Source organism: Stigmatopora argus, chromosome 16 (genome assembly GCF_051989625.1).
Source record: "Stigmatopora argus isolate UIUO_Sarg chromosome 16, RoL_Sarg_1.0, whole genome shotgun sequence".
Classification (NCBI taxonomy): Eukaryota; Metazoa; Chordata; class Actinopteri; order Syngnathiformes; family Syngnathidae; genus Stigmatopora; species Stigmatopora argus.
Genome location: NC_135402.1, coordinates 13,615,457 through 13,632,503, shown reverse-complemented (window position 1 = coordinate 13,632,503; position 17,047 = coordinate 13,615,457).

Below are 17,047 nucleotides of genomic sequence, written 5' to 3'. Positions count from 1 at the left end.
CACCACAAGAGACAATAGGTTTAGGAGGTCATATGTTCCTGACTGTCCTGTTTATTTAGATTCAATTGGACAACCAAGGGGTATCCTTGAGGAGTTCAAAGCTGGAAGTGAAAATAAGTCAGGGTTAGAGTCCATATGTTAAGATCGTGCCGCTGCGTCGTGGCGCGATCGGGAATGGATTAGGACCCAGTCGCCGGGAGGCATGTGAGGACGAGGCAATTAGCTTCAAAACAACAACTTTAATAACTCAAAAGGGTTTTACAAAACAACAAAGGCTTGGAACAAAACGGGAGGATGGGCAATGGTACCTTGTAGCGATTGTGTGCCGTAAAACGGAGGGTGTCACGCAGGAATTATCCGACAAAGACCAACCCGGGTGGGAACCGTTGGTATCGTCCGGGGGGCGTCCGCGCCAGCCCGTGAAGAGACGAGGGAGTGGCCGGTCCGGCGGGCGTCCGCGCCGGCTGGTGACGAGGCGTGGGAGTGACCGGTCCGGCGGGCGTCTGCGCCGGCTGGTGACGAGGCGTGGGAGTGGCCGGTCCGGCGGGCGTCTGTGCCGGTCGGTGACGAGGCGTCGAGGTGGCCGGTCAGGCGGTCGTCCGCACCGGCCCGAGAGGAGGCGTAGGCAAGGCCGATCCGGTGGGCGTCCGCGCCGGCCTGAGAAGAGGCCTATCTGGCGGGCGTCCACGTCGGCATTTGGAGATGAGTGAGAGTAGCCGGTCCGGCGGGCCTCCCCGCTGGTCCTTTAAGTGCTGGCCAAGCCCCCTGCCCTTAACAGACACCAGAATCTTAGAACGGTCGTCAGGCACCTTACCCTGGCTGCTCGGGGAGCCGCCAGCCCCCTCGGTTGGGAGAGTCGCTCTCGCTGCTGCCGACCCCCTCGTCCAGGGGCGCCGGAGAGTCGCTCACGCCGCCGCTGACCCCCTCGTCCAGGGACAGCGGAGAGTCACTCTTGCCGCCGCCGACCCCCTCATCCAGGGGCGCCGGAGAGTCGCTCTTCCCGCCGCCGACCCCCTCGTCCAGGGGTGCCGGAGAGACGCAGTCACTTCTAAGGCAAGAGCTGGGCGGGCAAGAGCTGGGCGGGCAAGAGCTGGGTGGGCAAGAGCTGGGCGGGCAGGAACTGGGCGGGCAGGAACTGTGCGGGCAGGAACTGTGCGGGCAGGAACTGGGCGGGCAGGAACTGAGCGGGCAGGAACTGGGCGGGCAGGAACTGGGCGGGCAGGAACTGGGTGGGCAGGAACTGGGCGGGCAGGAACTGGGCAGGCAGGAACTGGGCGAGCAGGAACTGGGCGAGCAGGAACTGGGCAGGCAGGAACTAGGCAGCCAGGAACTAGGCAGCCAGGAACTAGGCAGGTATGAACTAGGCAGACAGGAACTTGGCAGATTCAGACAGGAACTAGGCAGGCAGGAGCTAGGCAGGCAGGAACTAGGCAGGCAGGAACTAGGCAGGCAGGAACTTGGCAACTAGGAAGATTGGACAGAGCTACTGCCACCGGCTGCCGCCTGACGGCGCCATCTTGGGAAAAAAATGTACTTACATTCCAAAGAATACCGCTAGGGGAGGAACATTTACTGAAAACTGTTGCAAGGCAGATGACTACGGTTGCGGTTACTAAAGTGGCAGAGGCACAACTGGCGCAATTAGTATACGAGCAGCCTGATCTGGTTCTAACCTCAGATGACTTGGAGGATGGGCACAGCGACATATAGTCTAGACGGCAGATGAGGTATGATGACACCTAAACGATCTATACCTGTGACGATTTACCACACCCTTGGCCCTGAACTAGTTGCCTCGTCTGAGGAAGGCTGGCCACAGACGGACCGTTTGGTAACACTTTGTTGCAAAAACCAAGTTGTGGATTGGCAGAGACAGGATAAAGGAAGGAGACTGGGGAGAAACGAGGAAGCTTGCTTTTGAACCTTATTTTTCTGTGCCTGAGCGGGAAGGGAAATTTCTAACTCCCGGGAAGAGGCCACCCAGTCTGTTTTAATTCTTACTTTTTTCCTTATTTTCTAATTTACTTGATTTTTTGTATCATTTTATTGCATTGGAGCAAAGCTGTTCATTACAGCACACAAAAAATAGCTCTCTTCTACATATGCATGTGTGGTACGTGCAGTTACCACAAATGGACCAATCCAGTGGGGTTCAGACAAACCACATGCGTTTGATCACTCTCAGGTACACCTTCTCTCTCTGTATGAAACAAGAGAGAACAGCTTTCAATTGATCATAGTAACTTCGTTGAGAAAGTGAAGCAAGTGTGGGGGAGTACCTTCCTCCAATAGGCCCCGGAAATGGAAGTCCACTATGAATTTCACATGGACTTAGTTTGTTTGTGAAATTAATTGAAGCATGAATTGTCGTCCGAACAATCGGAAGAGCTCTCACCCAATTTAGATTGAGTGAAGCATTCATGCATTAGACCAGACTTTGTGACTGAGGATGGTACAAAGCCCAAACGATGCGTAGTCCCATTGACGGCTCCACCTTAGCTACGTCAGCATTTTAAAGCGTTCCATTATAACATCTAATGACAAGGGGAAAGCCATGGTTGAGGATCCAAATATTTATGAGTGCTTTTATTACCAATGTTGAATCCTCCCTCGAGGTGAGGAAAGCCTCCGGTCACCTGGAGAATTTGTCAACCATGATTAACAGGTAGCGTTTCCTCTCCACCTCATCAATCTTGTCAGTGTAAACAATCACAATTGTTGTCCAGGGGCGGATGGGGGAGGGAACTCCCCCTGTTGCGTGTGTTCCAGGTGCAGGATTAAAGGCAGAGTAATGAGGACATTGCCTTACCCATTTAAGTATGACATCTTTCCCTCCCGGCACCCACCAATGAATTTTTATATTGAACCATGTTTGATTTTGACACACATGACTACGCATGTGGTAAGTGGGAATGACATGAACAAGAATTTGTGAAAGCACATGTAGGCTATCTTTATGCCAAACTCCCAACAAACCGTTGACTGCCCCCTGTTTCTCCCAAGATCCAATTTCATCAGCAGGCCAATCAGCATGCTTTTCAGCAATATCAGCAACACTCAAGTAAGAGGAGTCTGATGAGTTTTTTATTTGTACAGCACTGAGTGAATAGCCTGCAGCTATTTCGGCAGCTTTGGCAGCATATTCATTGCCTTTTGCCTCAAAGGTAGTCATTTTTGAATTTCCAATGCATTTAACAATTGCAACAGACCTGGGCTTGTCCGAATTTGTCAACAATGTTGACCAGTCATCTTTATTTGCCACGGGTTTGCCAGTTGCCTTTAGCCATCCATTAGATGCCCAATCATGAAGTTCAAGCAAAATTGCATTGACAACATAAACTGAATCAGAATAGATGTTTACACTTGGACCATGCATAATCAAGTGCTTCCGAAACCGCCACTATTTCTGCCCTCTGCGCAGATTGTTTCCCAGTTAATCGTTCTGAATTGACAATGCTCCATTCATTGTTTTCAGCAAGTTTTACTACTCCCCTGCCAGACTGTAAATAATACCCAACGTGCACAACTTTCTCAATTAGTGAAGCCAGAGTTGCAGCATATCTCTCACAATCAGTTGACCTTGCAACAACAGGCTCCAGAAAACACTGTCGTATTGCGTGTGCGGTCGATTGATCGCCGGTCTTTTGATCGCCGTGTTTTGGTTGCCGGTCTTTTGGTTGTGGTCTTTTGGTCGCGGTCTTTTGGTCGCCCCGACCGCGACAGCAGGCGACCAAAAGATCGGTGACCAAAAGACCGACGACCAAAAGACCGACGACCAAAAGACCGACGACCAAAAGACCGACGACCAAAAGACCGGCGACAAGGTAAAACAACACGGTCTACGCATCAATAAAAGCCAACAATGGCCATGAGCAGTTTCACTGAGCCGACCTGTGAGTATGTACATGCGTTGTCCCTTTAAGAAGCTACGTCAGTCAGGGTCTAAACAAGTTCTCCAACAAAAAACAATAAAAGTCCGGGAAATTTGGAGCTTTTCTTTAGCCTAATAATTACTAGGGCATTAAGTATGACTAAATAGTAATTCACAGTTTGTATTTAGGGAATTTGAGCAACGATTTAAATGGTAATTATCACTTACCTTCCGGGCGACCAAAAAAACGGCAACCAAAAGATCGGCGACCAAAAGACCGGCGACCAAAAGATCGGCCACCAAAAGACCGGCGACAAAAAGATCGGACACCAAAAGACCGTTTACCATTGTATTGTAACACCCTTCTGGTTGAGCCTATCATTTCATAAAGTACTGCTGTTTCTGATTCCACTTTGTTTGACACAAAGATGTAAAGGTGCTTTGTAATTTGGCAATGCAAGGGCTGTTGCTTGGCTAATTTCTTGCTTCAATTTAATGAAGGCCTCCAGAAGCCTTTTCTGTAAACCCTGGGATTTCACATCTGCTGTATCCTATGAGGCCTAGAAAAGACATCATTTTGGACACAGTTTTGGGTTCAGGGAAATGCAAAATGCCACCTCAATGCTTAAGTGATGTGTGCTACAATTTTTTCCTAAAGAGGAAACTAATGGCCTAGCACATTGCAATTTATCTCCTTAAACTTTGAGTCGATGTTCTCACAAAATCAGGAGCAAGTCAAAAGTCGCTTTTAAACAAATGTCAACAGTTTGGTGTCGCTAACAAAAGGTCATCAACATATTGCAATAGGAAAACTGTCCGGGAGAACCAGTCTTGAGAGCAGTTTCCTAAGTACATCATTTAAGATTCCAGGTGACAGCAGAAGCCCCTGAGGCAGTCTGTTGTACATAAACTGTTGCCCTTGTTAGAGGAGGCAAGATTCCTGCCCATCTCTTCATTTAAAGCAGGGGTCTCAAACCGATTCTGCAAAAAGCCACAGTGGGTCCTGGTCTTTGTTTCAACCGATCCAGTGTCAACAGTTTAACCAATGAGGGGTCTTCTAAAATAAGTAGCATTTGGCTGCCATCAACTTATTACACTTGCAAAAGATGTCCGCTTGTTCGGTTTGAATGAAAACCTGCACCCCCTTTGAGGACGGGTTTGAGAATGTTGACTTAAAAGCACACCGTGGCCGGATGATCCGCCTAAAGACGTTTTGCCGACGGACGTTTGACAGATGGACAGGTCGCCAAATGGACGTTCCACCGAACGGTCATTCGGCCGAACCTCGGCTATGCTATGTCATGTTTTATTTCTTCTGATTCGCCATGTATTGACAAAGTAATAAATAACTAGTGGTTTAATAGTAATAAAATGTGTTTAATATAAGTAAAATTAGACGCATTTCGCGGAGGGGAAGGGAACGTCACACACGGAGGCGGAGGGGGGGAGGGGCTGTTCGGGGCTGACTTTATCCACGGCAACGCCGCACTCGTGTAAAACATGTTTTATTTCTTCTAATTCGCCATGTATTGACAAAGTAATAAATAACGAGTGGTTTAATAGTAATAAAATGTGTTAAATAGAAGTAAAATTAGACGCATTTCGCGGAGGGGAAGGGAACGTCACAAACGGAGGCGGAGGGGGGGCTGTTCGGGGCTGACTTTATCCACGGCACTCGTAAACGAACAAACAAATTTAAATTAACTTGGATTAATATATACAGACACTCAACGTTTAATGTAACTTCACACAAAACTGAATTCTAATTTAGTTTTAATCTTTTTTACCTTTGTAACGGGTTGGCCCCACCCCGACGTTCCGCCGGAGCCTTCAAAACGAACGCATCAAGAGTTGTTTGGAACTTGCCGCTTCCCCGTGTCTGATTACCGAGTGTACATATATTCCAGATCATTTCTTTGCAAAACTCTGCCGATCCATTGTTGTTTACCTGGTATGTAAATGTAGACCAAAGTCGGGGGAAAAACGGGTATGGAAATGTAAAGTCCGCCCAATGCTCGTATAAAGATTTTATACACGAAAGAGATGCAAAAAAATACCATGGCCACCTGGCTTGGTCGCATCACGAAATTTTGACCGCATCACGGGCGAATTATTCGATCGAAATTTCCCTCGTAAGACGAGCATTTTGTATGACGAGCGGTCGTATGACGAGGGACCACTGTACTGTAGCTCTTTGGACATTAGAACCGAGCCCAGGGAAGTGAATTCCTCGGTAAAATGTCGCGATGATGTCGCGATAAGGCAAAAAAACGTCTATATACAACCATTCGCCAAACGGCTCAAAATGCATTTAATGATTAAATACAAATACTAGTATTGTATATACAAATACTAGTATTTGTATTTAATCATTAAACGCTGTTTTTGGCTGGATTTGACCGAATTTGAGAGCATTTTGAGCCGTTTGGCGAATGGCCCTGTTCTTAAAATGGCCAACAAGCGACGACGTCTAGCTCCGTTGCCTCACAACGCGCATCGGATATCTAGTCTGTATACACGATACCTATGGGAATACCAAGCAAAAAAAAGGAAAACGACGAAGAATTAGTGAATTTCCTTTGTCTTCTTTTAAATAAAATACTAGTATAAAATACAATACTAGTATTGTATATACAAATACTAGTATTTGTATTTAATCATTAGACGCTGTTTTCGGCTGGATTTGACCGAATTTGAGAGCATTTTGACCCGTTTGCGAATGGTCGTATATAGACGTTTTTTTGCCTTATCGCGACATCATCGCGACATTTTACCGAGGAATACACTTCCCTGGGCTCGGTTCTAATGTCCAAAGAGCTCCAGTATTTGTATTTGATCATTAAATGCTGTTTTAGGATGGATTTAACATGATTGCTGTCATTTCACGGCTCGGTTTTGCTACATCTGCCCGCCCAAGAGTGCTTATTCCCGGGCTGACATGCCCGCCCAAGAGTGCTTATTCCCGGGCTGCCATTGACGGTAGACTAATAAATTGAGAGTGATGAGCGGCAAAGGGAAATGAATCATTGATTTTTACTATAATTTGCCGGCGGCGGGCCGGATTAAAAATCCTAACGGGCCGTATATGGCCTACGGGCCGAGGTTGAAAAACTTGTACACACACGATTCCGGGGGCGGGGCGAGCGCGCGAATCCCGTTTCCGCGAAACCTCCGTTCGGCCGAACCTCCGTTTCGCCGAACCTCCGTTCGGCCGAACCTCCGTTCGGCCGAACCTCCGTTCGGCCGAACCTCCGTTCGGCCGAACCTCCGTTCGGCCGAACCTCCGTTCGGCCGAACCTCCGTTCGGCCGAACCTCCGTTCGGCCGAACCTCCGTTCGGCCGAACCTCCGTTCGGCCGAATGACCGTTCGGCCGAATGACCGTTCGGTGGAACGTCCATTCGGCGACCTGTCCATCTGTCAAACGTCCGTCGGCGAAACGTCTTTAGGCGAATCATCCGAGTACCAAGCACACAGAAAATGCATTTGACAAGTCAATTACTGTGACGAGTTCGCATTCATCATTGAGGACTGACAAAATTGTGAATTGATCTGTGATCCAAGGTTTCCATTCTGCAAAGGTGGAGAATGTTTGTTTCATTTACAAGACTGAGATCAATTACTCCCCAGTAGATGTCAGCCATTGGCGTCAAATGGAGAAGGTTGCATTTGGACTAAAGAAGATTTGCGATCTTGTCCATTGCAAACATTGTATCCTTTCCAGATCTCGGGGTGCATACTTTCTGCCACGTCTACCCCCACTCCCTGTGCCCCTCTGATTTTGGAATGTAAAATTTGCATTTGGTTTGGGGGTGAATGCAAGAGGTTGAGCAACCTGAGCTATTTGGGTTATAAAATATTAAGCATTTTAATAGGTAATGAATGATGGAATAATCATTATTATAAATGTGTTTGCAATGAATATAAAGCCTTATAATATACATGCTTACTATATTAATCAATATATTTGCTCATCCTAAATGTGTAACTATATTAAACAATATATATATATATGTGTTGATCGCTTTCAACGAAGACAAACGCTTACGCCAAGGTCGCTCTCCAGGACAGCTGGGATCAGCGAGAGATACAAGTACGCAAAGACATAAAACAATACACTGAGTTCTTGCTCCGAGGACTGAGTGCTGGACAGTGTTTTTATAACCTTCATGATGTTATTCGGTTGAGCTTATACAATTGTTCAAAACAGCAGAGACAGTTGTTTTTGCGTATGCAATTGTTTAAATCAGATTACCTTTGAATGTTTTGGTTATGTGCCGCTAAATGGACCGAAGAGTATTCCGCTCGTCAGAATGCACTGGGGGCTAAGACGACGTCACATTGCATCTCCTTCGAAGTTGTAAGCAGAGTTTGTTGAAAGATGTTTTTCCTTTTTTAATTAAATATTACTAATAATGATTTAAAAGGTTTGAATCATTATTCCAACATTTGGTCCTTCGAGCCGGATATGCAGATATATGGCAAAAACACGGGCGATTCCCCCTTATGTCAAGCTACAAAAGCTACATATCCATTTCAAAGGATACACATGGATTTTATAGAATATGTGTGGTACATAACAGTCCTAAAACAGATTGGGGAAACCTTGTTGCAGAAACTGGTCTAGATTGGCAAGCTTGGATGACACACGTGTGCGAAAAAACCATCAGGCCTTCGATAAAATTAACCCATATGGTGGGGCATTACAAATCATAATTCAGACTGACAAATTAACTTGTGGATCTTTGTCTGACGTTTTTCCTAAGTCCATGGGTAAGAAGGTCGTCAGAGATGGAAACACCCGGATCCGCCATAGTAAAATTAAAATCTGAGATGACCAGAGAATTCATTTCTGCAACGGGGAGTTCCCAAACGGGAGGCGGTAAGAAATAATTGGTTATTGTTGATGGAAAATGCAGCTATTATAAATCAAACCTGTATCAAACCTGTATAACATGTATGGGGGCCGACCTCTCTTAAGAGTAGTACCCGCGCAAATTACCCCTGATTGTGTAAAGGAGATAATGACAAAAGATGTAAGCCCAAAATGTATGAAATGGAATAATGTCTACCCAGTTACAACGGCAGCAAAGGACAAGCCTAACTTTTCAACACATGTCGCGTTTAATCATTTTACCTGCTTAGTCCTCACAGGGCACGGTCCGGCACTGGGAGCGATAAATGTGACGTGGTGTGCCCACGTCCTAAAACAGACTGCACCCCTGATTCCACGTTCTGACCTATGGTGGTGGTGGGGTCAAAACAAATTATACGACTCCTGCCAAAATGACAGCAGGACTTTGTGCCTTGGTCTCACTGCTATTACCAGTGTCTGTTTTTCCATCTACAGTAGAGGAGATACAATTGGCTGCACAGAAATCCGGTATGATGGCGGGCCCCTCGCGACGGCGTTGATCGGAGAGGGTGATCCGACATACATTGATGCGATTGGCATCCACGAGGCGTACCAGATGAGTATAAGTTGGCTAATCAGATCGCAGCAGGTTGGGAGTATATTTTTCTTTTAATTACTCCAAACAAAAATGTTGATTGGATAAATTACCTGCATTACAATGTCCAAAAACTTGGAAATTATACTGAACAGGGATTTGTGGCGATAAAGGAACAACTGGCAGCCACTAGTCTGACGGCGTTCCAGGATCGTGCAGCGGTTGAAATGCTTCTTGAAGGAGCAGGGGGCGTATGCAACGTTTGAAAATGTTGCACTCAACAACACGCCCCCCACTGGGTCCCACACCAGGGCCAACGATGGCCTGCAGACCCTAAACCGCAAGATGAAAAAGCATCCTGGAGTAGAATAATGTCCGCTGACAGATTTGTGGCCTCACTAATAATGATTTGGCCTAATTTGTGGTAGCCCTTTTTGCTACGATTTTGACATTATGTGGGTGTTGTATTATTCCCTGCTTAAGATCTTTGATGAGCCGACTTATAACCACTACGATTGCCCCTACAAATTCCAGATTGCATGAATTATATCCCCTACTGAAACGTGCTGACACTAACAGTGAATTCCAGGAGCATGGTAATTACGAGGATGGATTGGACGAAAATGATTTTGTTTTCTGCTTTCAGACCTGCCGAACGAGTAGGGCCTAAGCGGGTAAAATTAAAACAGCCAACGGAGATATCCCTCTCTTCTTGGATTTGCCATAAAATAAATAACGAACATATAATAAAAAAAGGGGGAATGTTGGGTTCATTCTGGGATGTTACTATATGTTCATTTGGAATTAATGGAATAAAGCTGAAAGGAAGTTTTATTAAGGGGATCATGTGCAAATTTATAATATAGGGGGGAATGATGGAATAATCATTATTATAAATGTGTTTGCAATGAATATAAAGCCTTATAATATACATGCTTACTATATTAATCAATATATTTGCTCATCCTAAATGTGTAACTATATTAAACAATATATATATATGTGTTGATCGCTTTCAACGAAGACAAACGCTTACGCCAAGGTCGCTCTCCAGGACAGCTGGGATCAGCGAGAGATACAAGTACGCAAAGACATAAAACAATACACTGAGTTCTTGCTCCGAGGACTGAGTGCTGGACAGTGTTTTTATAACCTTCATGATGTTATTCGGTTGAGCTTATACAATTGTTCAAAACAGCAGAGACAGTTGTTTTTGCGTATGCAATTGTTTAAATCAGATTACCTTTGAATGTTTTGGTTATGTGCCGCTAAATGGACCGAAGAGTATTCCGCTCGTCAGAATGCACTGGGGGCTAAGACGACGTCACATTGCATCTCCTTCGAAGTTGTAAGCAGAGTTTGTTGAAAGATGTTTTTCCTTTTTTAATTAAATATTACTAATAATGATTTAAAAGGTTTGAATCATTATTCCAACATGAAGCTATAAATTAATTTGTGCTTTATGTGGGACAAAGTAAGCACGAGGACACTTTCCCCCACAGCTGCCTTCGAGGCCAGTTAATTGTTTTCAGGACTATTGACTGAACAGGACACCTTGTTCCAGGCCGAAGATCTACAAGGGACTCATAAATTGCTTTGACTTGGACGCCGGCAGATGGCAATAATCGCATTATTGTTTAAAAATACGGCTGCTCTGTTTATCTTATAAAGAAATTATTATGCTTATTCTGCAAATTCTTACGCAGGTGTTTTGGTTTCGATCTAATATGAGATTGTTGTGGCAGTTGTTTTTTGACCTTAATGGTGTTATTCGGTTAGCTTATGCAATTGTTTTGAATCAGATTACATTAAATGTTTTGAGTATGGCACGACAAAATGGACAGAGGAGGATACCGTTTTTCAGAATCCTCTTGAACGAAGGCGAGTTGGGAGTAATTCTCCTTGCAAGTTGTAGCCAGTGTATGTTTAAAGATGGCTCCATGTTTGATTAAATTGTATTAATAATGAATCCATCATTTGGACCTTCGAGAAGCCGGGGTCAACACACCGATAAGGAATCCGGACGCTGGGGTTCGATATCTGGAAAGTCCGTGCACGGCAACAAATACCCTTTCCGGGCCGGATTATTTCGCAGCAGCGCCTGGATTCTCGATGGTTGAAGACTATTCCAACAAGGGGAGACATCTGAGGACATCTCTGGTGAGTTCGCGTGAAATGTCTGCATGTTGTTGACGGGTTCCAAATGCGCGAAGGGCATTTCACGTGATGGTCTTTTTTTGAGAAATTAGGCTCGCGATTTTGAAAACCCTGTTTATACTAGTCACTAGCAGGTAGACACGAGTGTGGTCTATAAAACGTGGTGGTCGACGTTGTTTTGGTTGTGCGTTTTTTTTATAAAGCCTAAGGAGAAACAAGAGAAAAAAGTTACTACGAGGTTGCACACGAACCCACTCCAAAATGGGTGGCTCAAATAATAAATCGGCTATTGACAACGATCCAAAGATGCGTCTGCCATGTAAAGATTGGAAATTTGTTGAAAATCAGAGCGCTTTTAGGATTAGACATCTGAACTTATAGATAAAATAAATATGGTTTTGCTGGCTTAATATGCATAAGATATTGATACTACGGGATAATGTATGTACTAATGCATAGAAGTAATATATATGTATAATATATGAATGAGATAGAAGCTAGACGGCTTGTTCCACAGATACTAACTATTGGTTTTGATGGCGAAGCGGGGAAAGGCAAAATGTACTGTTTTGTAAAAAATAGCGGGGCCCCCTCGGCTGGTTGATAGGTGGCGAGAGCGTGGGGATGTTAGCCAAGAGAGATTGGGAATGAGGAAGTTAAACAGAAATCGAGCTTTCAAAAATGCTATGTGCTGGGTTTGTGGAAAATTGGGCCATATATCGCGTGATTGCCCGGACAAAAGGGTCTCTAAAAACAAGTATGAGTATTGAATATGAGGATGTTGAGCTAAATTTAATGGAAACACTAGCAATTGATTTGGTTAAACCAGAGATTACATTTTTTGTGAATTGGAATTCAATTGATACTGGAGCTTGTGAGCTTTTGATCCCGTCTGCTAGCGGTAATATGGTGTTTAAAACCGAAAAGATATGGCAAAACAGCCGATTAAATATGTTTATACTCTAGACTGGTCAAATAATGCGTCGGCTGCGGGGGAGCGCGGCTGTTTGCTGCGGCTACTGATTGGACAGTGTTAGGAACAAAAGCTTGATTATATGCAGTCATTCAATATATGCGTGGACCGCACAAGCGGCTAAAAATATTTTGGGGACCCCGTCCGTGAAGACATTACAATAATTGGCCTTGGGGGTCTTGGCAAAATATTGTGATATAGTTGGATATCGGGAGAGGAATTAATTTAGTCTTCTCTAAAAAGCGTCATAACTGTGCACAGGAGGCGAAGCATTGTGCACAAAAAGAAAAAGAGAGCGCTTAGGAATTTCTATAAGATAAGAATGCTGCTGTCGCAGCAACCGTGAAGGTCACAGTTAGCGGCTAAGAGCGAGGTTCCGTTAAACATTTCATAATAAGAGCAAAATAGCCATTTTTACCAATTTGCGGAGTTCAAAGGGCTCTTAATTAAAGAGAGCTAGTTTTGGAGGATAAAAGAATATTAATACTGTTTTAAATGGTTGGTTTGTCCGAAATACTTTAACATAAGAGATTGGCTGGTTAAAGAAAAAGGAATGGGAAAATTTACAATATTAAGTAAACATGGTATGAGGTGATTTGCAAATTATGTCTTAGGTATTAAGAGTTATTTGGTTGTTAAAGAGATCATACATGAAATTAACAATGAAGAAATGGCATGAGAAAATTCATGGCATTCGTCCAAATTATTAGGTAAATTGGACCTGGCTGGGGTAGATAAGATAATTGATTTAGGATAGGCATAGTTTCCCTAGAAGAAGCATGGAGTGTTTTTAAAGTGCACAGAAGACATTCCCTGTTTGTCCTGAAGGAAGAAATATGCTTTGGCATAGGTCATATTGATGACTATTAGGATATTAAGGATTGGATAAGCATTGATCAATTGATACAACCAAATGACGTTGCCGTCTATTGCTTTAGGGGCATACAAATTTAGAGAACTTTAGCCAAAACTTACAGCATTGCAATTATGGGGTTAATACACCTAAATGTTACAGTGATAACAATTGACAATAACAAGCTTAGATAAGGGGGAAAGGAACAATTCTCCAAGTTCCAAAATCTGGCAGATTATGTTTGTCGCTTTGGGTTTTGACATAATGCGTTGGCACATGAATTTTGAGATATTTGGGGAATATCTACAACAAATTCAAGAGACATTTGGAAATAGGCTCTATTTTGGCACTGGATGCCCAAATTCTGGTGGGGCCTTTCATAGTGTGAAACAAGTGATGAAATAATGTCTATGTTTCAAAAATAGCATCTCCAAATTATAAAATATCAACCTTTGAGTAATGCTTGAAGTAGATGGGTTGTCTAGAATGGGCAAAATTCGATAGCATTGAAAGGGGTTGCAGAACATGGAGGTAAAGTTTTTTCAAACAGTTAAAATACTTAAGGGGGGGTGTTTCAATGTGTCACAACTTTTCCGTTATTGCATTATTGGCGAATAGATAGTTAATCACAGCCTGGCAGTCCACATGCTGACTGACTGGGGCAGTAAGCAGTGGCAATTGAACTTCCAGAACAAATTTCGATTTGTAGATGTGTGGCATGCGAATCTAGTACATTAATTACCTAGTTCCTTCAGGAATGATTATTGCTGACGGGGCAGCAAGATTGGGTGAACTACCAAGAAGCCCCACTGGGGATGGTGGTTTACACCTGTAGTGAAAATTTACGGGTCACTGAGGTATGACTGAACGACCCAAATTGACTCGTGATTAACGCATCAACCTTGCGGTTCGAGGATCTACTAATGAAAGCGGGGTGGATCCAGACCTTCCGGAGTGTGGAGTATTCCTGGTGTCCTCAAGAATTCGTAGGTTTTCTCCGGGTACTCCAGTTTTACTCCAACAAACCAAAACTATGGATGACTGGTGGAACACTCTAAATTCCCTGATTATGAGTGCGAGTGTGGATGAGTGTCTGTCTTTTGTGTTTTTAATTGGCTGGCCACCAAGATATGATTCTATCAATCTAATATCAAGGTGGAAAATGATTTGGAAATTTGGTTTCTGAAATCGCTGATATGCCTTTCGAGGACGGCGGTGGCAGAGTAGGACAGAAACAAAAAAGAAGGGAAAAGAATTTCGCCAAATGAAATTTTTGATTTCTGCAATGGGAAATTTGGGAACCTGGGGGCTAAACAAAAACAAAAGACTTATCTAGGAAGGCTGCCATTTTGAGTCATGGGAAATTCCATGCCTCAAAAAGGGGGGAGATTGGTAGGCACTACAAAACTTATGGATTCAATCTATCTGCAAATATACGGCCAAAACACGGGCAATTCCCCCTTATGTCAAGCAACAAAAGCTACATATCCATTTCAAAGGATACATATGGATTTTATAGAGACACACACGTGGGCAAAAAACCATCAGGCCTTTGATAAAATTAACCCTTATGGTGGGGGGATTACAAATCATTATTCAGACTGACAAATTAACTTGTGGAAAATATCCTTGTGTGATATTTTTCCTAAGTCCATGGGCAGGTGGAGAAGACCCTTTTTACAAATTTTACATTTGTGTCTCAACAACAATGACCATGTCTATGGAAAACCGTCAGAGATGGAAACACCCAGATCCGCCATAGTGAAATTGAAATCTGAGATAACCAGGGATGATGAATTCATTTCCGCAACAGGGATTTCCCAAACGGGAGGCGGTAAGAAATAATTGGTTATTGTTGATGGAAAATGCAGCTATTATAAATCAAACCTCTATAACATGTATGGGGCCCGACCTCTCTTAAGAGTAGTACCCGCGCAAATTACCCTTGATTGTGTAAAGGAGATAATGATAAAAGATGTAAGCCCAAAATGTGAGAAATTGAATAATGTCTACAAGAGCAGCAAAGGACAAAGCTAACTTTTCAACACATATTGCCTTTGATCATTTTACCTGCTTAATCCTTACAGGGCATGGTCTGAAACTGGGGGCGATAAATGAGACGTGGTGTGCCCGCGTTCTAAAACAGACTGCAACCCTGATACGACGTTCTGACCTATGGTGGTGATGTGGTGGAAATAAATTATACGACTCCTGCCTAAACGCGGCAGGACTTTGTGCCTTGGGGTCACTGCTTTTACCAGTGTCTGTTTTTCCCTCTACAGTGGAGGAGATACAATTGGCTGCTCAGAAATCCAGTATGATGGTGGTTCCCTCCCGACGGCGTCAAGCGGCATGGAGACAGGGAGATCCAACATACATTGATGCGATTGGCATCCCCCAGGGCATACCAGATGAGTATAGGTTGGCTAATCAGGTCGCAGCAGATTGGGAGTCTATTTTTTTTTAAAATACCCCAAACAAAATAATAATAATCGGACATAGGCCCCTGTTGTAGTTATCACAACACAATGTGGATAGGATAAATTACCTGCATTACAATGTCCAAAACCTTGAAAATTATACTGAACAGGGATTTGTGGCAATAAAGGAACAACTGGCAGCCACTAGTCTGATGGCGTTCCAGGATCGCATAGCGGTTGAGATGCTTCTTGAAGGAGCAGGGGGCGTATGCAATGTTTGAAAAAATGTTGCACTCAACAACATGTCCCCCACTGGGTACCTCACCAGGGCCAACGATGGCCTGCAGACCCTAAACCGCAATATAAAAAAGCATCCTGGAGTAGAATTATCCGCTTGACAGATTGGTGGGATAAGCCCTTCGTACATACAAAGGTTTGGCCCTATCTGTTGTAATTTCAGTAGCCATTTTTGCTACGACGTTGAAATTATGTGGGTGTTGTCTTATCCCCTGCTTACGCTCCTTGCTAAGCCGACTTATAACCACTGCGATTGCCCCTACAAATTCTAAATTGCATGAATTATATCCTCTGCTGATGAAACGTACTGAGGGGAGCAGTGAATTCCAGGAGCATGGTAATTCCGAGAACGAATTGGGCGAAAATGATTTTGTTCTTTCTTTTTTAGACCAGCCGAATGAGTAGGGACTATGCCGGTAAAATTAAAGCAGCCAGCGGACATTTCCCTCTTTTGTATTTGCCATAAAATGAATTAAAGACAAACATAATAAAAATGGGGGAATGTTGGGTTTATTCTGGGATGTTAGTATATGTTCATTAAGCATTTTAATAGGTAATGAAGCTATAAATTAATTTGTGCTTTATGTTGGGACAAAGTAAGCACGAGGACACTTTCCCCCACAGCTGCCTTCGAGGCCAGTTAATTGTTCTCAGGACTATTGACTGAACAGGACACCGTGTTCCAGGCCGAAGATCTACAAGGGACTCATACATTCCTTTGACTTGGACGCCGGCAGATGGCGATAATCGCATTATTGTTTAAAAATACGGCTGCTCTGTTTATCTTATAAAGAAATTATTATGCTTATTCTGCAAATTCTTACGCAGTTGTTTTGGTTTCCGATCCGCTCGGGTCACATTGTATGTTTACTTGTGCAAATTCTTACACAGGTGTTTTGGTTTCGATCTAATATGAAATTGTTGTGGCAGTTGTTTTTTGACATTAATGGTGTTATTCGGTTAGCTTATGCAATTGTTTCGAATCAGATTACATTAAATGTTTTGAGTATGGCGCGACAAAATGGACA